General features: G+C 32.7%; 1 long non-coding RNA gene across 1 annotated transcript; it reads left to right on the plus strand.

The window, feature by feature from the left end:
• On the plus strand, positions 1-25782 carry LOC125692535 (uncharacterized). Its single transcript, XR_007376740.1, has 5 exons — positions 1-58; positions 5295-5584; positions 7444-7569; positions 24933-25129; positions 25424-25782. It is a non-coding gene; the product is annotated as an uncharacterized LOC125692535 (long non-coding RNA).

The following is a 25782-nucleotide window of genomic DNA, read 5'->3' on the forward strand; positions in this document are numbered from 1 at the left end:
TTTTTCTGGAGATTTCTTCTTCTGGAGTTTTTCAGTGAACTCAAACATGAGCCCAGAGGTAAGCCCTCTCCCTATTCTTTTTTGGTGTAATAACCTGTTTAGCCGAACTCTCTAGTATATTTCTTAATTATAACACCTGTGTGTTCATTGATTATACAATGTCCCTGTATAACAATCTTGTGTTTTTTAAGTGCCTTTCAGTTATTTATCATTTATTCGGTGGGAATCTGAGTTAGTGATGAATTAAGTGCATTTTTTTCACTTGTATCACAGTCTGTTGAATTGCTATGTCAGGTAGAACGTATTAGTTAAGTTGAAGTTGGAAGTTGCTCTTGGGAACTATTTCTTTTTGCAGCAAAGAGATGATTATCTTTCTATTATAATTAATGAAACCTTTTGCTGCAGAGTAAAGACTTGGTCTAGTTAAAAGAAAACCACCAACTAAAAAAGTATAATAAGGAAGCGTAAGTGTAATATATTATGCTTTCTTAGTGTTAGTATTTTACATTTATTTTATGTATATGCATATACACATATACAAGTTTTTTTGGTCATTTGAGATTGTCTCTGACACATTTATTCATGAAGTATGAGGTGCTGAGTAATTTATAAAATCTTAACACTAAATACTAGAAGCAGGTGGTAGAAACAATCACTCCTAATGAAATTCACTGTATTATTTTTATAATGAATAGAAAATATTTTTATTTCTGCCTAGAGCTTGATAAGTCTTCGCTATAAAAAGGATTACTATGATGACCAATATTTTTCAGCAGAGCATTACAATCTCATTTAAAATAAAAGCCCTTTCCTTTCTGTCTGTTCTTTATTCCCATTTCATTTTTCTTCTCATTATTATTATTCACCTTCTCACTCTTCATTCAGCAGTTCTAGATCTTGTTTTTGTTTCCTCCTGATATTTTTCAGACAGCTAGTACTGTAGTATCTTGGATCATTAAATGCATTGAATCCTCTTTGCTCAAAAAAATTCATCCTACTGTAGAGAAAAATTTCCATTCTTTTTATTGCCTACTAACAACTGTAAAAACAAACAAACAAAAAACCTTGAAATGATTATTTTATTTATTGGCTACTCCTTCTTTTGATATATTTTTGTAATAGGTTTGTGAGGGGAAAAAAAAAGAAACAAATGTTCCTAATGTTTATGAAAATTCCAAAATTTTTCACTAAAACTATTGATTTTTAGAAACAAACTGAAGTTTAGACACTCCTCTCTTGCTAGAAACAGAGCTCTACCTCGGATACCAATGCATCTTAACTGCAAGTTAAAATTTCTCACTGTCAGTAGTCATTTATAATTTCCTTTCATTATATTTTAAATATTTTTTTCTGTATTAGTGCTGTTCACATTTCTTAAATAAAAAAAAAAAAGATTAAACAACGCCACCTAATTAGTATTGCTTGACTCAGCTTCTGAATGATAAAAGCCACCTCCTAAATACTGACCATTCATTTGAGAAGAATCGTCAGGGTGAAGGTCATTGTATTTAACCAGAATGGAATGCATGCATTGGATATGCTCAAACATGCAGGAAAAAAATGCTTCATGCCAGCAGTTCCTCTCAGAACCTTTATTTGATAGCACTGAATCTGGTACTCAGAACATATGAGCAAATCTTGTTAATACACAAATATCTCAAGAGCAGGAAATGAGTTGGCTGGTAACCAAGAAGGCACAGAAAATATGGATTTCCCAGGGATTTTATATACAATACAGAAACAGTAACTGGTATGAGTTTGTTGCTGGAAAAACAGCTGGATGACAGAAGAAAACAACTCTGAAACAGTATCTGCAGCTGCTACCAGTCTAAGCTTTTGGCACTCCCTACTCTCAGGATGAAGAGTCATTTTTCCAAGTAATTGACGAGTAATAAACACTATAGAGAAGGTATGGAAATCCTAAAATATATTTTGTATTACTTTTTTTTGTTATCTCATAATAAATTGCACTTTTGTTAGATTCCATAAGAGTTCATATTTTCAGCTTGAAATAGAATTTATTTCTTGCGTGCAGGTAACAGCTAATTCATCATGACTATATACAAGAACTGCACTGATAGTAATTCTTCCTATTTTATGTTGGCTCATGACATCAGTAGTGGATGTTGGTGGTATGGCAGTTGAGATTGAGCCCTTCCATCAGTATGCTGTTACATTATTTTGCTGTGAGACAGATGACAGCAGAGGGGCAGTCTGACAGAATGATGTCTGACTTGAAAGTGCAGATGAAGTAAAGGTGTGTCATTGAATTCCTTCAAGTGGAAAAAATGGCTCCTACTGACATTCATCAGTGTTTGCTGAATGATTATGGAGACTAAACAGTGGATGTGAGCACATGAATGGGGCTGGGTGGTGCATTTCAGCAGTAGCGTGAGTGGCTCACCTCTGCATGTGCAGATTTTTCTAAGGGTTGCATGCAGGCTCTTGTTTACTGCTCGTGAAAATGGATGGTTACTGGTGGTATGTTGAAAATAGTTCTTTATAGCTGAGAACTTGCTCTATTGAGTAGTTTTACCAAATAAATGGGAGGCATTACTTTCAGAGCAATCTGTATACTTATAAACACATCTCATTTAGTTTATGATTATGTTTTGGCATATTCAGTCTTACCATCTGTTTTTAAACTTCAGCTACCATGTACTGAAAGAGAAAGTTTACCAGCGAGTATCAGGTAGTTTAAGTGATAATGATAATTCCATCATATTACCAAGTTAATATCGGTTGAGAAGGCTTTGGTATAATTAAATTGAAAGAGGATGTGGTACCTGGAAACTCTTTGAATGTTGTTTTTTTTTTCTTTAAAGCAGTACAATTTCTCCCAGTAAATTATTTCAAAGTAAAGGATGTGATTCAAATGAAAGGGATGAATATGAAAAAGCATTTAACAGCTTCTGATTAAAAAATTACGGGAAAAATAAGCGCAATTAATGAGTGTTCAGATGTTTAGAACTGTCATGTTCAGTAGACAAGTCTGAAGTGTGTGCAATAAAATAAAAGCATGCACTGACACACTTTTTTTCCTCTACGTTTCAAATGTTCCCACAAGAAATTTCAATGATAGTTTTCTTTTTTTTTTCCCCCATTCCTTTGTTCCCCATATATTTTCAACAGTTTGCCAGAGAAATTCAGAAATTTTGGAGAGACTGCAATATATGTTAAAAGGAAAAACAAAAAATTCAATTTTTAAAAAAATAAATGCAGTGAACCATGTAAAAAGAAACTAAAAAAGGTAAAATAATAAGTCAGCGAAAGAGTCTCATTTAGTCAAGTATTGATCAATGAAATCTGGCTATAGATTAATATAAAATTTACTGTTGCTGATTAATTATTCTATTTTAAAAGAATATTTCTTCCATTTTAGGAATTAATTTCTTAATATGAGCAGAACGCAGGTATGATTGTCAGAGCTATAGCTTTATTCTTAATCTTTCAGTTATGTGCTTAGCTTGTATAGTGGCTATATAAACCTTTACATCTAGTAAGAAAATAATTCAGTATAAAATCCATTAGAATGAAATGACTGTGTTCAGGACATGAGTCTATCCCTTTTTCATGATTTCTACAAGGCTACTGGGTAGAATACTTAACTCAAATCTCCTCAGGTCAATTTCTTTCTTTAATACTAACCCACAGCGATGAACGTGTATTATTAGAGAAATGAAGTAATGGAAAATCATCCTGATGTGAAAGCGTATTAGAAATCGTAAGTGAATAGGCTTGGGGCACTTGAATAACAAAGTGCAATACTGAAAGATGGCAACAATTCAGCTTCTTTAAGGCTTGTAGCTTACCTGGATTTTTGTTCAGTTAATACTATCTGACTACACAGGTTTAACTTGATGTTGCTGCAGAGATTTGTCACCAGATACTGTATTGCAAATATGGTTTTTAGTGTATTATAAATGGTAGAAAAAGTAAGAACTTATAATTTGATGATAATTTAGTTATACTGATGTAAACTGTATATATGTGAGCAGATTTAATATAATATAAATTTAAATATAATATTAATATAATATAATATATAATATTAATATAATATAATATATAATATTATAATATTATATAATATAAATTTAAATAAATAATATAATATTAATAGGATATAATGAAAGTACTTGTGACAGATGAAATCCTGCCAGAGAACCAAAGCAACTTGCTTTGTTATTCATGAGAATCTTGCAGGCCAGAGGACAGGCTAGTTTTGCCTATGGATTGGCTTGTATTGGATTGCATAGACAATGACTTAAGAAAAAAAAAATAATGGAATTAATCTGTCCAAGGGTTAGTTAATGCACAAAGCATACAAGTGTAAATATTGCAACTTGGAAGGACTTCTATACATGGTAAATAGTAGGTAATTTTTGTAATGTTAAAAATTTGGTTCTGATCTTTGTGAAATTTAGCTTTATTCAGCTTTATAATTTTCTTCTTCTATCACAAAGATTTTATGAACCCATGAAAGGATAATAGTTTTCTCTGCATTTACTATTATATCTTGTTAAAGAAATACTGAAGTCGCTATAAAGCAGGGATTGTAATACATTGTACTATCCTCCTGGTTGTCATGTCACTGTTGCATCAAATTGCATTGCACCAGGCTTATTATTGAAATGAGTTGCGTGTTCTATAATAATAATAATTGTACTTTGTTTTTTCTAGAGCTTTTGTTGAACACATTAGAACAAAATATATTAATTGCCTGATGATCTTGCTAACTTTTGCCTTTATCTGTGTAATCTAAATCCCAAAAAGCTATTTTTCAAAGAGAAAATAGCATACCAATATTTTTCCTATAATATTCAGAGTATGATAAGAATTATTTGATTTATCATAATAGCTCTTCTGTGTTAATATCACTGTAAGTGTTCTCAGCCAAACTATGGTTTTATTTAAATGCAGGTAAACATAGAAGGAACCTTAATGACCTTGATGTCTTGTGCAGTTTCTGGAAAATTGAGAATGTTCTTCCAAACAAAGCTCAGGCGAATCATCGGCTCTGTGCCTCTGCCTTACAAAACATTGAATTCATGAATGTGGCTCTGAAAGCATCTTGGCCTACAATGTCAAGGCTTTTTTTTCCCCACAGAGATAGCTCTACAGGAATAGGCACTTGTGCTTCACCATCGAGTGTATATTTGTTAATTTGAGTATTTCTTCATTTTATGCTTACATCCTTACTAGTCTATGCTTTTAGACTGTTATGTTTGTTATGTTTATGTACAGCATAACATTGTTAATGCTGTAACAATCGGATGCTAATTTTCATTTAGATCTGTAGGGAAAGAAAAAACCCAACGAAAACAATGTCCAAAAAAACTCTACATGGAAAAGAACAGAAAATACCGTGCATGATCTGGCTCAGATTTACCAGAATTCAGTGAAGCTGAACAAAGAAGGGGAAGGAGAAATGTCTTCTGTTTCATTTGAAAAACAAACAAAAAGATTCTGTAGAGTGAAAGTACCTGAAGACTGGATCAGTATCTAAGCAAACTGCCAAGTCTCCAAGACCAGAACGTGGGCATGTGGCAGGAGCTGTAGTCTGCTTTAGTCTGCTTCTACAGTAAGTATCCTGTGAGTTAATATATTTGTGAATCTATATCGTGTTGTGATAATTGGGAAAACTAGTAGAAGCAGGAATTTTACTGAATGTACTGAGAGATGTACATATAGCACAGCTGCACACCTATCGCTAGTGCTGCTCATTAGTTTTCAGGTAGCAGAGGCAGGGCAGTGGGAACGTTCTCAGTAAGAATCTGTGAAAAATGCAAGAATATCATGGAAAAATTAGCCAAAGATGGAAAACACTGCTGTCATAGGGAATGCCATCGCATTGCCTTGCCTACTTTTCATTAGGAGCTGCTGGGCTGGCGTTGTTTGATGAGGATGGCTTCTAGGCACAAGGCATATTTGTAGTGTGTGCAGGACAGTATGAGATTTTTTGACAGCTGGTCCTTTTCTTTTATCAAAATTTTTCTTTGAGTTTCAGACAAACACACAAACAATCCTGCTACTAAGTTTCAAATTAGGTTTCAGTCCCTCCTGAAAAATCATCCTTTCTCCAGTTCTATTGCTTTACTATTGCAAAAGACTCTCAAATGCTTTCTGAAATTTCATTAAAATGTGGGAGGAATTGTAAGGTTATTTTGTATCCTAGGTAAGACAAAAACTGTTATAGTGCATTAAAGGAACCTCCTTTGCCATCTGCGCAGTTTGACACTTCTGTGCAGTCTGATGCTTCATGTAGCTAATTTTTCTGCAGTGAAGTGTTTAAACAGTTGAGTTAAATTCTGTTCAATGCCTGAACTTCTATTCCATGTGATGTTATTTCTCCACCGTGTCCTTTTTAGATTGTGTATGTTGGTTTATCAGAAAGGACAATGGAAAGACATTTTATACAGTGGATATTTGGTATGCAACAGTAGTCTTATATAGACTAAATGCTGCATAATTCAAATTATATGTTTAGTCACAGGATGTTTCTAATTGAGATGAACAGAATGCGATGTACTCACATTGCTAAACAAGTGACAGACATAAACACTGTTCGAATTGCGAGAGAAGTATGAAAGATAGTGAGGTGGAATAATAATACAACACACCAATCCTTTACAGACAGATTGCCATAGTCATTGCCTGCCCCAAAGACTAGCTAAAGAGTGTGGAGGGTGAGGCAAGAATAACATTATTAAAGCTTTAACTTGGCTTATATTCTTTCATAGGGGATAGTACAGGCTTATACTTGATAGTAACAGATCCCACGTTGTCCCTATGCAAAAGCACTACCATGTGTGGAAACAGTTTGTAGGCTTTTAGAAGAAGAAAAAACCTGTATACTATTTCTCATATTTTCAGGTAAAGCCTAGGAAATGTACTGTCTGTACTACAGGAGCAATGCTTGCACTGCAAAGGAACCAATAAACACAAAGAGAAAAGTGAAATGGTAGGATGGAAACAAGTAATTGAATGGCAATTTCCAGCTACTTATCAGTTTTAGGAAATGCCCAAACAGATTGATGAAATGTGAACAAAAACAGTACAAAATGGGTGATATTTATCTTGTCCAAAAGCTTACTGTGATTTTTCCCTACTTCTCTTATTTTCCCCTTCAGATGAAGAGGTTTTGAAAGAATAAAATTATTGCTAACAGTGTGTTTAGGAAATCCCATAGGGACTTTTATGGGAACTAGATGGCTATCTGAGATTTGGGGACTGGCATGGAAATTTGTGCTTCTATTTTTGATGATTTTCTGCTGTTTGGGAAAAAAAAAAAAATCCTCAAGGACTCAAAAGAAGTTAGTTCCACTGATTGCCCTTCCAAATATTCTCTAGGCAGTACTTATCCTACAGGTAGTTGTACAAATCTTTTTTCTCTCTTTGATCATTTTCTAGAATGTGTTTTTGCTATTGGTTTCTCTACAGGGTTTTGTTGCTGCTGTTGGTTTTGTTCTTTCTCACCTCCTCATCCAGCACTACCAAGCAACATATTTGTCTACCATGTCTTGCTTGAAGTGAAATCTGCTACAATTTCCATTATCTACATCTAATGTAAGTTGAGCAGTTTGTTATAACTATCCTGAAAATAGCTACTGAGCTACTTGATGTTAAATTGATGCATCAGGTAAAAACTGATCTTTCTGTAATCTTCAAGTGCATTTCTCTCCTGTTAACCTCCCTGAGGCCTGGGTGTAATATTACTAAAATCAACATTATCTTTGGAAATTCATCCACTGATCTCTTCAATCCACTGATTGTGAGATTTAGCTTTTGGTATGCTTGTTATATTTGTTAGAAAATTGGATTTTTTTCCTCGGTGTTTCTATTTCATTTAATTCAAGCTCTCTCCATAAAGGTTCTGAAGTATAAGAACAATTGCTTCTGTTCCAAGGCTATTTACAATGGTTTGAAGGGCCTCCAGGGCATCGTACGGAGATTGCTGTAAATCCTCGCTTTTGTAGGAATCAGAAAATTTGCTATACTTCCCAAATAAAATAAAATCCCAGAACTATGTTGAGCCTTTGAGCTTAGACATCCTTTTTTTTTGTTTTTTGTTTGTTTGTTTTTTTTTTAAATCATATTAAGACCACAGTAGCAGAGAAAGAAGTCAGCAGTAATAATTTTGTTGCTTCCATTAACACATAGTTTAGGTTTTCTGCTTGCCACGTCAATTTCAGACTTGGGGACCCCATTGAGTCCTTAGCATTTTTAGATCACAAGTTATTTCTAATAATCTCTTTTCGTGTTTAATATTGATAAGACAGCTTATTGCTTATTTAATTTTTACGTTTGAAGGACTAAAGGGAAACAAAATTTCTGAAATGGTGATGAGGCAACATGGAATTATGGCAGTGTATGTACAACCCATTGTATGGCAAGAAAAGTGTATGCTTATTTGGCACAACATTAAAAGACAGTGTTTTGCTGAGGTACACCTACACCTCAGTACCTACACATGGGTTTTTCATGGGCTAGGAGAATGTGATGCTTTACTACACTTGAAGTGAAAGCCACAGTGAAGTGGCTCAAGTAAATTTCATTAATCTCTTTTCACCTATATGGAGATGAAGTATGTCAGAATTCTTTACTGATTTTTTTTTTTTTCTTTCACTGTAATACTTCAAGCTAATGAGAAGCTAATGGAAAAGAATGTCAGCCTCTGCATTTGATTGATAAATAACACAGCATTTTACCACTACAAGATCATCAAAGTCTGTTCTCATGCTGAAAATAAAATCTTGGAGTATATTTGAATCAGGTCTTCAAAAAAAAAAAAAATTACAGAGAATATCACAGTGGTTGCATCAGGTGTGTTTTTTTCCTAAATGATGGGTGCTTTGGAGGTCACCTTGCTTAGTTTAAAGTTCTATAAATTTTTTTTTTTTTTTTTTTTTAGACAAAACAAAAACTATTTGTTTGAGACAGAATTGAAAACTGGCTAGGAAGGGAAACAATTGTTTTCTGACGAATCATAATCTCTCAATACAGTATTTTACAGGAATTTATATATAGAGAAGAACAGTAGGGTGCTCCGTGAAATTATTGTGACAGCTGAAATCAAAATAGCAATAACTTTGAGCAGCATATTTTTGCAAAATATTTCTTAATTTCAGAGCTATGTGAACATACTGAAACAGTGAAACAGTTTCATAACTTTTAATACGTTATCAGTGAACTGTTTTAAGTCAGTACATTTGGCACCTCCTTTCTTGTTTACAGAGAGATTACCTCTAATTAGAGACAGCTTAATTAAACAGCCTAATTATCATTAGGGTTTTGTCAAAGATTTGTATCGCACAGTTTTTATTGTGTGCTTATTATTGCCAAGTCATAGATTATTCCTTTTTCTTTTGTGATCCTAGGATTATGGACAAAACCACTGGAAATTTATATGAAAATAGAGGAGAAAAATGATTTTACACCTTTCCAATTACTCAGGTTAATGTTGTGCATTACAATGCAGACTGAGACAAGAACCATGCACTTCTAAATAAAAGGTTTTTCCTTTTAAATGATGATTTGCTGCTGGTGGTTTTGTCTAAGCCTGAAGTGAAAGGAAAAAGGTAATGACTTGTTTAAAAAATGCTGATCCTGACAGGAGGCTGTTATTTTATATCCTGATTTATAAAAACAATGAAGAGAATTGTCTTATTTCTTGTAACATGAATTTGCCTACAGCACATTCATCTGATTTTTCTTAATGCTGTCTGATACTCAGTCACCGATCCACCCGGTTTGTACTGAGTGGTGAGTTTGCTGATGTTCAGAATAGGCAGCTGCTGCTGGTACAGGGGAAAAATGTTATGCAGGATATTGATCCTGTTTTATATTTGAACACAGAATTAAGTCGTTTTGTTTAAGCATGAATTACAAATGTTTACCTTGGAGCCCTGTGCAATTTTAATTAAAACACAAAGTCATGCCTTTGAACTTCTGTTGTGAGTTCTACCTCTGAGTAAAATTAAATCTCAAAATTACAATTCCTGTGAACAGCAGTTTGTTTTGCTCTGTTGCTAATCTTAACAAACACACTGCAGGTTAGTCCCCTTTATACTTCTGTCTGATCTTCTTAGAATTCATTCTGTGATCAGTTTTGGTCATGTTTCAGCATCTAGCTAATTCCGACTAGCATTACAATCCGATACAATAAAAGCAGTTTAATCAGAAATTGCAAATGAACCTTAACCAAATCTAGTATAATCAGCTATTTTGCTGACACTGCTTCAGCAGAAGGATTGTCAGGCACAGAATGAATTAGCTATATGTATGAATGGCTTTAGAACATGTTTGATAATGATTTAGAGGAGAATTTGCATGAACAGCTGTTAAAACTTAATTAAAAATATAAACCCCATAGGATGCTTCTAGGGTCGAACAATCTTTGCTAAATTTAATGGTGAAGAAGTCTGTCCTCAACTAATCCTTTCTACTTTCTCAGCCTATCATAAGAATAGTCTTGCATTGATTATGTATGCAGTGGTTATAGGTTCTCACCATCATTATAGTTTTACAGTAAATCTAATCACGAGACTTCCATGGTTCAGCCCTTCATTACGTTTTTTTAAAGGGTTGACAAGTTTACTTTGTCATGGAGCATCTTCTCCTAATTAAAAACTGCTTAGCACTGATGATCCATTACAATAATCATATGTTTTATGATGTTTCGAGCCTGAGTCCATTTTATACAGCAGACTTGAAAGCCAAGAAATAGAATGTCAAGTGTTAAAGAAACCCAACAATCTAGAATGATAGGTTAGTTTGATAAGCAACAGATAATGAGTCTGGGTAAAAAAAAAATTGTCTCAAATAATAAGAACAAGAAGATACCTCAGATAGTAGGCTATGAAAATAATTTCCTTTTCTTCTGTCAATCTAAAGAAATGAATACAAATTCCTTAGTAATATTTATGTTTTAGATAAGACTATTAATCCATCCACCTGGAGTTCTGAACTTGGGCTGCCTAAGTAAAATAACAAAAGGAAAATGCTGTGTGCAGATGAAATCTTGTTGCATTTATGCCAGAATTCCCAAGGTCTTTATTAAATCCATGTGTAGGTTAACCTTATTTTATCAAGCTTAGCTAAATATATAGACAAGGATACCTTTCAGTCTTGTGTTCTCTCTGGAGTTGGCATAGAAAGGGAAGCAGAATGCAGAGGAACAGGCTACACATGCTTATGTGAAACATTAATGAAAGTCAAAACAAATTGCACCAAACTGTCCATTAAAATATTCACTGCCTCCTTCTGCCCCTGTCATTACTATTCCAAAAAGTTCATCATAAAGTCCCTGAAAATAGAGTTTTAACATTGGCAGCATTTTAATGAAACAAAGAATATATTTTTTACATATAAGAATGTTAATAAATGGACATTTTAATGGAATTACAAAAAAATTAAAATAGAGTAACATTAAGTAATAAGCAGCCTTTTCCAAAGAAAAGATTGCTTATCTATTTTTATACCACAATCAGTATAGATTCTGAAGGTATTCTACACAATTTTAAGCAGAAAGTGTTCCAACTGTGCAAAGGGATTTCAAAATTCACACAAAGTGAAATCTAGAATTGATCAAAAGAGCAGCATTAGACCAAAAACACAAAGAGAACTACATAATTCTTAATTTATTTAGCGCTTGTTTGTAATATGTATATTTTTTTCTGGAATTTGATTCTTTAGTGCTCTTCTGTAGTTTCTCTGAGGTTTTTCTCATGGTCTGTACCACCTATGGTTTTATATTTGTGCCTTGTTTTTTCTTAGTGTTGTGTCTCAGCATTTTTCATTGTTGTTTGCCTCACAAATCTTCAAGAAACAGTTTCTAGTGAAACACCTAAACCTACATGTTCTCCATAAACACTGTGTCCGTAAAGGACAAACCTGTCCTACCAGCTACCTATTATACCACAAAACAATTCCTTCTCTACTGAGCACAGAGAAACTGATTAGCCTCCTGCTCTCCACACAAACATTTGCAATGAAATTTGACACAACTGGCAGCAATATTAACTAGTATGTTATTAACATGTAGTATAAATTGTAATGTTGAAATGTAGTACAGAAAAGAGATCAAGTGGGTTCTGATTGACTCACCCACATAAGCTACTAAAATTTGTGGGAATTTTTTTCTTATCTTTAAATTTCATTTTGCTAGATAATGAAATTTGGTCTTTGTTTCTTCCTTACACACTGCAGTCCAATTTCTTTGAGATTTTAAATATCTCCTGCTAATAATAATGAACAGATAAATACTACAGATGTGAAAAAAAATAACACAATGTTTTTATCTCAGTCTGTCATGCTTATTCTGCAGCAGCAGAACTGATAATTAGGCAGGCAGTCCACACTGCTACCGCATGATTCTAAAGAGGTAGTTTACTGAAGTTTTTTAAGGCATTACTGAATTCAGAAATGATTTTTCAAACATTGCTATTTATTAGCTTTTCAAAAGTTGAAGTTTTCCCTGAAATGAATAATTGTATTTGTTTTCTTAGTATTTTGGTTTAATCATAGATCAATAATATTTTGAAAATATTGAAGTATTTTAAAATTCAATTATGTATATGTACCTCATTTTTATATTGTATTTATTTTGTATTGTATTACATACAAATATCTAACAAGTATATATACAAGTATCTAAGACCATTTTTTCCCAAATGTTAATTTGAATTCCATTTTTTTAGATTGTTTATCTAACTTTGGAATAGAAATCTGCTTTCTTTTAATCGACTTTTTTACAGTAGCTATATCATTTATTTATTTTTTTTTTAAGATTTCTACATCAATTTGTGTGAAGTTGATCACTTCTGCATGTTTCTATAGTAATATTAAACGAATGAAGATACAGAACTCAATGAGAATGCTATATTCTTACTACAAGTCTTTGAAAGTTTCATAGGTCCTTATATTGCAGTGAAAAGAAGGAAATAAAATGAGTGAAGGCATGGTCCTTATAAAGGAGTATAGTCTAACTCTGAAGTGTTTAATGTAAGGGCCTGTCCTAGGAACTCATTAGGTTTATTCTCTTCTGGAATAGGTCAAAATTGCCTGTGCTTTGTTTTTGGAAAAGATTGCGTTGAAAACAAATATCATGTGCCCTCAAATAATCAAATCTTTTCTGAGAGAAATGTGAAAGAAGAATAGGAAAACTTTTCCCACTATGATTGGGAAACAAAATGTGATTCTTCCAGATGTTGCTATTAGAATTGCATTTTGTTTGCACATCCAGTCTCCCTCCCTGTTGGTGGCTGGAAAAAGCTAACCAGGAGGCAGAGAGGAACCGGCTATTAGGCCCACCTCACAGTCTCTTGTGAGACCTTGGCAGACTCTTCAGCTCTTATTTTCTTATTAATGAAGTGGTAATGAAATTAAATTCTATTCACATCTTGAATTTGGCTGATGGCCCTTATTGTTAATGAAATCTGAACAAACGGTGAAAAAAATAGATTGATTAATTTATTCTGCAAATATTTCAAGAGATCATTTCAAAAATACTCATATAGAGAGAGCGAAAGTTGTTTAAGTAGTTTGCTTATTAAAAGTACCCTAGTTTTGATGTTGTTAAATGTAAGGAAAACATCACAATGCAAGTGTTTTACAAAAAATATGTTGCAAGATAATTCTTTTTTCTTATTATACGCTGTTAGATTAAAATCAATTTCCTCAGTCCCTTCAACACTTATCTATCATTAATCTGGAAAGTTTCAGGATACCTGTAATGGTATTTATCAGTTTATATATGAAATCAAGCTTGCTTTTTTTTTTCTTTTGCTTTTCCTTAGTAAAAATTTTACAATATGTCCGCCAGTCCACCAATAAATAGTTTTTTTCAATTTTAAAGTAGGAGAAGTTGATCAAATACATTTTAAATAAATTTCTCAGTAGAATCTTACTATCACTTTTGTAATTCTTCCATGGAAGTGACCAGTAGAATTTTGTATAAAAAAAAATTTGTCCAAATATTTTTCTCTGTGATTTAGATGTAAATGTTTTGCCTACTCTCTTTTGTGATGAGAATAAATTTAACGGCAAAGTGATTCTAGTGAATCAGTAGACATCTTTGAAGCTTATGAGAAATTACTTCTGCGCCAGTTTCAAATGACTGCAAAAACCATTAACTGTGCCTGGAACAAGACATTTCATCTTTGTTTACAAGAAATCAACAAATCTAATTAAGAAAGTGTGACAGACAAAAACTTGACAAGAAAATAACTTATAGTTTTATGGAATCAGCATATTTAAACAGGTACATAAGGCAAGAAGTAGTATATTATTTCAGAAGTAGTCTGAAAAATGGTATTGTGATCTGAGCTACTGAATTGATATTCAGACTATCGAAATTTATTGAAAGTATAGAATCACAGAATGTCCAGAGTTGTAAGGGACCTCAAGGATCATGAATCTCTAACCCCTCTGCCACATGCAGGGCCACCAACCTCAACATTTAATACTAAAGCAGGCTTTAGTATGGTCCAGGGCTCCATCCAATCTGGCCTTGAACACCCCCAGGGACAGGGCATCCACAACCTCTCTGGGCAGCCTGTTCCAGCACCTCACCACTCTCTCTGTAAAGAACTTCCCCCTGACGTCCAACCTGAATCTCCCTTCCCTCAATTTAAAACCATTTCCCCTTGTCCTGCAGTTATCAACCCTTACAAAGAGTTGATTCCTCTCCTTTTTGTAGGCTCCCTTTAGGTACCGAAACGCCAAAATGAGGTCACCCTGCAGCCTTCTTTTCTCCAGGCTGAACAAACCCAGCTCCCTCAGCCTCTGTTCATAGGGAGGTGCTTCCCCCAGTACACAATTCTAGTGCAATTCTAGGCACCTGGACTCTGATTTAAAAAATAAAAAAATTTATGAGTCTGGCAAAGTTTGTCATTTTTTTTAAGTGATCTTCTACAAGGCTAACTTACCTGATATTTTAGGGAGTCTACAACTTTATGAATACTAATTCTCAAAATTATTGTCCTTACGTCAGAAGATGCATCAAATGTTTCTTTTCCTAGGCTTAAGAATTCCAGACCTAACGCGCTGTATGGTAGTCTTTCAGAGTAATAGTAATTGGACTATGTATTGCTTGTGATACAGAGCTGTTTGCAGTGATCAAGTGTAGCTTGACTATTTTTTAAAATAATGTTAAAAGGCATTAGATATATTAGCTAGATAACGTTCTTACTAAATCACATTTGAAAATCTGAATACAAGCCATGAATGTGCATTCTATACTATGCAAAGATTTTATTTTTTTTCCTTTTCTAGTTCTGGCTACTAAGTTTAGAAAACATTGTTATACTTCAAAATGTTTGAGAGTATTGTTGTTTACCTTTTTATAACAAGAAATATACTCAAAAATCAACTTTGAATTCTCTCCTACAAATTTATGATCTCATAATAAATGTATGCACTCATAAATATCAAAAGGGAGACTAGGGGGACATTAGGATATGATTAAAAGCTTGCTGTTTCAGAAGAAAAATACAAATATTTATTCTGTTTTTGAATTAAACTTATTGTTGACTAAGCTGTTTTATCTTGGAGATTCTGAAATAGATTAAATTTGCTTCACTGAGGGAAAAGCATTTAAAGTACAGTTAAATTGTCTAAAACTGATAAATAATTTATATTCTTTTTTATGGACCACTGAAATCTAAATATTTTTGCCCTTCTGATTAAATAAAGGGCCCTGGTGTTCTTATTGTTGTAGTCTAACTGCATATCTATGCAGCGATGACTGTAAAAATGCATTTAAGAATTGTTTAATGAGGCTAGTATTATAAAGTGACATTTTTCTTTGAATTTTATATTACAGCAGTTTCTTAAAAATAGTATTTTTTAAGGTAATTTCTGAGTATTTTAATTATCTGAAAATATTAATTTGTAGCTGAGAACAGTGATTTCCTATGAATCTTATCATGTGGCAAGTGATTGTACTAAGTCCATAAATTTTCTGGAAAGGAAAATTGCGGAAGACTGAATTATGAGTGGGAAATGATGCAGGTGATGAATGTACCTGTGTTGTTTTGCTTTTCATTTTTCCATTTGGAAGCTGATACTTTTTCTTACTCCCATGTATTTATTGTCTAGATTGAGGCACCAAGTATGTATATTCCTGTGTACCTTACATAATTTTATCTTAAATAATCCAAGAATATATTGCTTTTGTTGTTTTTTTAAATCTCTGCTGAGTGTAGATTTTTCTAGTTGAAAAAAAAAAATCACTGATTTTCTTAGTTAATCAAAGGTAATCAAATTACTTGGCCAAATGGAAACTTAAAGTTGACACTTTCAAAGCATATAAAGGCATTGAAGGCATTTGCATTACATCATGAAATGCCACATGGTGCACAGAAGCAACCTAGAGATCCCTGGTGTGCTTCATCCATGATAATCCTCATTTCCTTATGCAGAGTCATAGCTTGTCATTGATCCCTTTTCTAGGTACAACACTAGGTTTGGAAGCAAGAAAATCACTTTGCTGTTTATTTGTTGTAACTTCTTTATTATCAGTTTTCTTCTTTCCCCTCTCTCATACTTGAGAAAGATGTTATCTAGTGGCAGATCTGTACAGCAAAAGGCTTCTGAGGACAGATGCAGTACTCAGCTACTTTTGAATAAAAATCACTTTGTGAATGAGTCCACTTCTGGACTCACTTGTGAATGACTCAAGCCTCTTAGAATGTTTTTAATCTGCTACTATGAGATGCAGTGCATATTTTTAACCTTTATTTTAATTTTATTTTAATTTTATTTGTTTTTCTAATTGACTTGCTACACTAGTTGATGTGGCTTAATCTAACTAGTACATAATATTTTCAACTTAAAATTTTACATTAATAATTTTTTTGTTCGCACTAAAATCATCCTTTTAGGACAATTAAAATTGTGCCTTTTAGGAACGAAAGTTGGTTGCATTCTGCTGAGCAAGGTAAAAAAGAGCTTCCACACCAACTTTTTCTTATCTGACTGAGAATATCGTGCATGCTAAAAGCAGACCTTTATCAGAATTGAACTCTCGATAAAGCTAGTGAAGGCAACACAGTCTGCACTATTGTATTTCTTTTAACCAGACGGGTATTTAAGTCATCTTACTTTTCTACTCCTACAAAGCAGAAAAACAAAAGGCTTTCAAATGTTGAAGCTAATAGATGGTAAAGGGTCAATGACAATAACTTTTAAAAAAACTTATTTTGAGAAAGTTTTGTTTTGATGCTAAGCATTTCAGCTATTCTTCAGTGCAGCTGGGATAATCAAAATTTATTGTTAAATGTAGCTGAATTCTTTGTCCTTAAGGAGGCCAAAAAAAGTCAGTCTTACAGTGAAGAAAAAATGAGAACAGTGGAACATACAGATCATCCTTATAAAGATTTCTTGCCTTTAGATGAACTTGTTTGAATTTTCATTGTTAAAGTTATTTTTCTGAATTACTGAAAGTGATTTACTGCATTTCATTTAAGCCTGATCTCTGAGTAGTATTATTCTCTGTTCTTATTAACGCCAGACCAGAAGCACTATTTTATTTATACTGCTAATGTAACTAGTACATATCTTCTGCATGACAGTTATTTTAACACAGGAATAGAAGCTTGAAAACATTTGGAGACTAAAGGGCTAGATGTATCTATATGCTTTTGCATTTATTTAAAGATCATTTATTTTGTCTCATGGTCATCAACTGTGGATAAAGCGAGCATAACTTTTTTGTACACTTAGCTATATCTTATTCTTAACTTTCAGTGCTTTGTGGTAGGATGAGGAGATTTGAATCAATCAGGATGGTTAATGACTTTTTATAGATTAGGAAACTTTGCTTATTATTTATATAATAATATTATATATTATTATTATTTGCTTATTATTTTTTCCAAGGAGATAAAATGCAATTCTCTTAGGACATTGATTGCTATATTGAAGCTATTGTTTAACTAGTACCATGATGTCAAGAGGATCACTTGTATAATTTGGATTACAGATGATGGAATTTTCTTTTTCTAGACCTAGAATCAGGAATATATGACTAGAAGGAAAGTTCCCCTTGCATCTTATTTTGTCATAATTTCTTTCATACACTTAGCATTGAATACTCACTCTTTTAGATGTGCATATTTGAGACTTAATATCATTTTGTTGACCCTTTTTTCCCCCTACTTCAAAAGCTGATTTTTCTTTCCAAGTAGTCAGTACCACGTATGTTTTTTTCTCTATCACCTAATAGCAATAGCATTATGTTGTCTTTTATTATAGTCTGTCAATTACCACATTAGTGTTTTGTTTTCCTTTTTTTTTTACTGCTACTGTGCTTTGTATTGCTGGTTAAAATTATTCTCTGTAATAACATTCAGATTGTTTTCCTGATCAGTGTGCTAATTATTGGGCCATTTGCTACAAATTGTATAGCTTGTCTTCAAGCTCCAAGCGTAATTATTTTGCATCTTTCCATACAACAAAACATCTTTACCATCTGCTATGCTGTTCATGTAAACAGTAAAACCTGAATTAGGTTGCACCATTCAACCTTATTTGGTCTATCTTCTAGTACGAGTATCATCTCCACTCTTGAACATGATGACTCTGTTTCCATGTTTCTATTTAATAGATTGATGCGCTAGAAAGCATCAGAGTCCTAAAAAGACTGCTGCTTACATGCTTCAGTTTTATAATTAGGAGAGATATGTCAACGTTGAATTATTTACATATATACCTATAAACACGTATTTGCACGTAAATGAAATATTTTTTTCTCCTCATCTTGAAACTAGTTTTCTGACCACTGCAATAATATACATATTTTATAATCCTTAATCTGAGCTTTTACTTTCTGAGAATAAATACTTGCAGATACATTTTGTATATTGTATATCTCAAATTGTATATTTGAATGAGGAGCACATGCTGTGTGTCATTTTTCATGATAGAATCTCAGATATCATTGTAGGACAGTTATGAATGGATATTTCCCTTTATTTCTGCCCCCCCTTTTTATCTTAAAAAATTTTCATCAATATTAAAGATTGAAACAGTTCACCTTTCATTTACATATTTGTCTGTGTGTCTTACACATCACTGTAATAATGTACTAACGTTGTATAATGTATTTAGACGCAGGAATCTTAGGTATACTTGCTCAGTGGGGTACATTTTAAATGTTCTAAATAATTAATCTATTTCAGCGTTTCCTTTCATTCCACAATGTGTTTGTAATGAAGGCATAAGGAGCATTTTGAAATACTTATGCTTCAAACCAACTAAGGTAAAAATACAAACTAGGTCTTACAGTGGTCTGAAATTTCTGGCTACATTTTCAGATACCAGAGTATGTAATTTTGCACAATTGTGAGTATACTATGACATTTTCTACATTACATTAAGAAAAAAAAGCAACAAATTTTTATATTCTTATAAACCTGCGTTGATGAAATGAGATGTTGTAATGTCATCCTCTGGTGTTTATAGGTGAAGTGGAAATCAGGCCACCAATGCATTTAGTCTGTCACCATGTTACAACTCAGTATACCCTCTGTGCTGTTCCTGTAAAGCAGAAATAATATATGTTTTTTTCATTGCTGATGGATATGTGTTTATAATTCAGTTTCCTTAAGTAAGAAAAGCTGTAGTTTGTGTGGGCTTGATAATAGAAGTGTATTCTTTGCTATAGGGCTGCCTGCTCTGTAACTTGGAATAATTTTCCAATTCATGTCTGAAATGTCTTAAGACAGAGAAAGTTGTTACCTCTTGCTGAAGTCAAAGTTTATTTTCATTTTATTTTTTTAAATTCTGTTTGAACAGGTAATTGTGTACTGTTTATTAAAAAATTTAATGCATTGTCACCGATATAATTAGTTCACCCTTTGAATATTATAATATATATATTATAATTATAATTATTATTATATTCATATAATATCATATTCAATATCATATATTATATGATATTATAATTATATATATTATAATATATATATTACTTCATATAATGAGTAATGCCATTTAGATTTTTTGCATGTTTTGCAAGTTAAAGGAATGAAAATATAACAGCGCTTAAATCTGCCATTGATAGATCTAAAAGCTAATTAAAAATACCCAATATAATGAAGAATTGAGTATTAACAAAGATGAAAATTCAAGGATAAGAGGAATTTGCTTTGTTGGAGGATAAATCATCACTTAGATATCTGGTGGAAAAAAGAGGACATGTGCACAAAATGCAAAGGAATTTGCTGATTATTGAGAAAAAATCTTCAATTTGGATACCAGTTTTGCAATCTTCTGTTAACAATAAATGAGAAAGTAATATAATTCCCTTTTCACTTCATTCTAGACGTATGGAGAATGAATGACTGAAGCTGTTAATCATGGCCCTAAAAGGTGAACTGTGGAGTACTCTAGCAAATTAACTAAGCACATCCTTGTTTTAAGTACTGGAATAATCTAATGAATGGTGGTCTATTATTGTGGCTAATAATAAAAATAAGCCTGAGAGCTTTGAAGGTTTATAGAATCTTACTGGGATCCAAGATTTATCCACAACTTAAATACAAGTATTTAACAGAAGAGAGACCTATATTTTTTCTCATGTTTTGTAGTGCTTTACAAAATGAAGGGCCAAGGATCTGATCTCTAACACAATAACCCTGTTCTTAGCTGTGTCTACTAATCCTACTACAGCACTACTCTTGGCTGATGTCATGGTGATAATGACAGAGCATAGATCCTGATTCATTTCAGTCTTAATAAAACATTGTATGGACTCATTGTCAATGGTCAAATAATGAGCATACTCTCGTGGTAACATTACTATTACAATTGAAATGCTAATACATGGATAGACATTTAATATTGATTCTTTGATAACAGCTAAGTTTTCTATTTTTTTCTACTGAAAAACTGTGGTGTTACATTCTTTTTCTTTTCATGGTATCAAAATTTCATTCATGATTTTTACCAACATTTTTATTATGCTACCTGTTGTAGTTTTCAAGGAAACAATTAGAAGGCATTACTTTCAGATGACGTATGCTTAATATTCTGCCGGCCCTCTAATACAGGTTTCTGCATAACAACTCAATCTTTCTTACTTCTACTTTGACGCTGATAAGCAGGTAATCAATATCAGTTTTTGATACCTGTTTTCTGGAACCCATTTCATCATAAACCTACAAATAGTGCAGCAATAGCATCCACTTCTTTTCCAGATTCATGAAAGAAGGTCACAAGTTCTGTCCAGGGCTCTATGCTTCCTACAGTGCTTTCGGTTATTTGGGATGATGTAACTTGAAACAGTGAGGAAAAGATAAAGTCTTGAAACAAATTGGCTGGAATGCCCCAACCAGAGTGTCAAGTGTGAGGTTCATAGGTCAGGGCTTAGACTGTGATGGTACCCTGAGAATATCCTTTGCAGGTCCCATACTTAGATAATCCTCTTATTTTTATATTTTTTTATTTTCAGTTTCATTGAATGTGCGTTTTGTCAATATTATAATAATAGAACTGCTGAGAATTTTCTCTCTATTGAAAAAGATTACTTGGTAGCATTTCAGTCTTCTAAATGCAAATGCATATATTTTTAAGTAGAAATATTATGTAAATATGTGGTCTAAAAGAATTTGGTCTAAAAGAAATAATCTCACTGCAAAATATGTATTTAAATTCCAAATTTTTTCATCCAATTCTGCTTTTTCTACCTCTGAGTATTTAAACAAATGTATTTCCAGAATTTAACATGAAATATATAAATATCGTTGTTCTTTTCCTAGCAGCAAAATTTAAAACTGTACAATGATAGGTCAAAACAACCTATTTCATTTTTTAAATATATTTGTTTTGTTCACATGTAGATGGCATCCTCATTAAACTAGATGCAAGAATGGCAACTTCTTTTTGTATTCAGAATAGTGATGCTTCTTTCCTTTTGAAATTAAATAGCTGGTGTTGCTAAACGTCACTTTCCCTTCTAAAGATTATTAGATCATGTCTGAGGCTGATGTATAGCTTCATGGTCTCTGTAAATTCAGTACATGTTGTTAAAGAAGGAGCTGCAGAGTGCTTCCATAATTCATGATTATCCTTGTTCTTTACATGCTCAGAAGCGGAAAGGAGTACTGTTTTTTCTTGTGGCTATGTTATGCTATCCCAATGCAAAATAGTTTTCAAATAAATATGAAAAATTTTGCTAAAATTTATGTCTCAAGTAAAGGACAAAGAAGATATTGAAAATTTTGCAAAATTATTTTGCAAATTAACTACATATGGAGCAGTGAGATTATTTCTTTTAGACAAAAAATAGTACAGAACTGTATTTCAGATAAGCAGAACATACAGAAAACATCAGTTAGAGAAGTTATCTTTTCATAGCTTCATTATTACTTAAGAGGTAAGAGAATTGCTTTTTATGGGAAAATTTATGGAGTCTTACATGCAAAGTGGAAATGACTAAATACCCTCCATGATCTTCCCCTTTCATCTACCTGGGACTCCGCAGATTGTTCTTCACATATGGCCCAAAAAATACTAGATAAACTGTTTTTAATTCAGAGATATGCTGTTGTCTCTTGCCAAAAGATTTCCTCTAGAACAGCTGTTTTAAAAACAATGTCTTCTGTAAATTATACAGGATTATAGGGAAAGAAACATAAATGGAAGTAGAAAAACTCGCTATCAAATGTGCATGGAGAGTGAGAAATAAGTGATATATCTATAGAGATATTTTAAGAATATTTACATTGACTTTTTAGAAAAAGAAAATTATAGTCATGATAATTTTTCTTGAAAAATTTCATTAATTTTTACTTTTCATTATATTTATCTTTTGCATTATTCTTTTGTTTCTTTTCCTTCTTTTTTTTTTCCTTTTCCCTCGTAGCACAGAAAAGGCATATTTAAAAGAAAACTGGGTAGACTTCAGATGGGATACGTGATGTTCTGGTAACAAATATTTTCTGACAGCAATCTTAATACATCAGGATTTTCTCCTCTAAGCCACAAATAAATAAATAAATAACATGGCAATTTTGTTCTTGAAGATTGAAAAAAACTATTTATGTCAGGAATATGTAATAATTAATGTATTTTGTATACTAACAGTTTAGATTCATTCAAATACTATACAATATTTTTGTTACAATTGGATGAGTCAGCGATATGTTCCTTGTCAGTAATATGCAGCAGCTACTGATATTTAGAATTGCTTTTTGCTCAGCCATATTTTCTGTTTACATAGCCTCAGTGGTAACATAAACATGAAAAAACTTCTGTGCAAATAGATTCAGTAACATTAAATGACTTTTTCTCAAATGATGCCAGAAAGAAGACTCATGGGGAAATGTTAACAAAGAGTAATGTCACATCACAGCTTTTGTAACTTTGTCTCAGCACAGGTACCCAGAACAAGCTGTCTGCTTGTTCTGTTAAATCATTTGGAAATAGCTTCGTGCTATGCACTAGGGTACATTTTCAGAAAATATTATGTTGTTATTAAACTTGAAAACTGTTTTTATTGATTAAGTTGTGATGTAACATGTTACTTCTAGGGAATGGTGAGCTATGACAATTGCTCGTGTTTATGTATCTAGCTAACCTTAATTCATCAGTGCTTTTATACAAATGATCAACAACTAAAACAGATGTCACTATAAGAACTACCTTTGGAATGAGAAAAGAAATTGCGTGGAAGAAAGGAATGTTGTAAATTTAAGAAAGAAAAAGACAGTTAATTATATCAATGTTAACTCTAACACTATTTCTCAGATTTATTTAAATCTTGGCATTCCCCCAAGATCTTTCATATCTCATAATGTGAATCTTTGAGTAATTTGTGCCTTTATGTAATTTATCGCTTGTTATTCTCAGTCTGAACAACTGCAGATATCTGCTATTTTCTGGCTGCTGAATTTATACAGGAGTTCAAAATTCATTTCAGTGGACTTCTTTCTGAATATCTTTCTTAAACCCGTTTTACTTTTGAGATAGCCACAAACCCTGAAATCTCTCTGGAAAACTTGCTAGGATATTTTTGCTTTTGTCAGAGGAACACTTAAATACTCATTCATGTAACTATGATGGAGCAAACAAAAAAACCCCATAGAACTGTTTTGCTAGATCTTACTGTAACATTCTATAATCTATAAACAGGTTTCCACAGAATGAATTTTTAATTAAAACTCATGTCAACAAATCATGGCCTACATCTTCAGTTCCTGTTCTATATCTGCTTTTGAAAAGTATGTTGCCTTTAAGATGAGATAGATTGTATACCCTTGCAAACTCTTCTTAATTAACTTTTGGAAAATCCTTTAGAAAAGCTTAGAGCTCTTCAATACTACTGACTACAGCAGTAGTCAGTACACTAAGAATAATACCAATAACAACACAATATGTGTTCTTATTCAATTACAATACCAGTTGCTTAGCAGAAATGGAAGCAATGTTGGATTTGCTCTAGGAAGCAGCTGGAAGTTTGCCAGAGTGTATGAAACAGGCATTTCTTTATTTATTTGAATACTAAATAATGTAGAGGTAATTTTGAAAACTGTGGCATTGAGTGAAAAAGATCCTGTCCTGGAGCATTATTAACTTTTCTGTTGTAGCTACAAAATCGAGTGTAATTAGAGTGCTATGGATGCATTACCAGAGGGCTGGGTAGACTCATGTACTCTATTAATACTTACAGTAATGTATGATGAGGAAAAACAAGCAAAACATATTTCAGATCACGAAATGATTGTTTCAAGACACCATTGGGTTTACATAGAAGATATTTTTTTGCCACGTTCACTTGAATTTAAAATAACATGATAATTGGAAAAACAATTTTGGAATTTTAGTATGGATTTTACTATCTGCTGTGTAACTCTGTAGTACTGCAAGAAAGACAAGAGTGCATTTAAGACGCAGTCTTTTTTTTTTTTTTTTCTTTCCTGTAGATATGAGTAACAGAAATAATTGCAGTTCTGGTCTTGAGTAGAACTAAAACTCTCACTGAAATCGTTGTACGAGTGTTTATGAACTTCCCACATTCAGCCTCACCAGCTCCTGAAGACTGGGGAAGATTGTAGGCTTTCCTTGTGGATTGGAACTGCCTCATCACATATTCAGAAGTTTGTCTGTGTTAATATGCATGGTATGTTTTTTAACTTCCAGCATCCTGAATTTCTTTTGTTGACAACTTATTTAGTGCTATTTTTTTTTTTTTACTTGCATTGTTTCAAGTGCTTTGGATAGGATTATTGAATAAGCCTTAGACTAAATCATAATGTGTTCAGGGATGGAAAACTAGGTGCACTATCGTTTCCTTGTTCATAATGATGTCTGCATTTTCATTACAGACATGCTCATGTCTTTATCGCTTTCAGCTGTGTTAACTATCAAAACAGTTTCTTTGATCTACATTATTTTGTCTCTTGTACCTTTTCAGATCCTTTGCCATGACAGAAAATTTCTTGACAGCGACAAGGCACTTTGCTTATGTGTAATAGGATGCTCTATACACAGGCAAGATGATATTCCTCGTACGTTGTATATTGACTTGTTTTAAGAACAAGTAAATGAGATTTGACAAAGAATGTGAAAAAATGTACTCTGGAAGAATGAAGGAAATGAAGTTAGCATCGTGTCATCATAAATCTTAGACTCTCTGTATTCAAATGCAATCACTTGCCCCAGTAAAGAAAATGTATTATTCATGGCCTCATACATCTTGTAAAACGATGTGATTGGTTTATTCAACATTCTCTGACAAGATCTTATGCAGAAGTACAAATAAACAAAATAATG

This window comes from Lagopus muta, chromosome 4 (genome assembly GCF_023343835.1).
Source record: "Lagopus muta isolate bLagMut1 chromosome 4, bLagMut1 primary, whole genome shotgun sequence".
Classification (NCBI taxonomy): Eukaryota; Metazoa; Chordata; class Aves; order Galliformes; family Phasianidae; genus Lagopus; species Lagopus muta.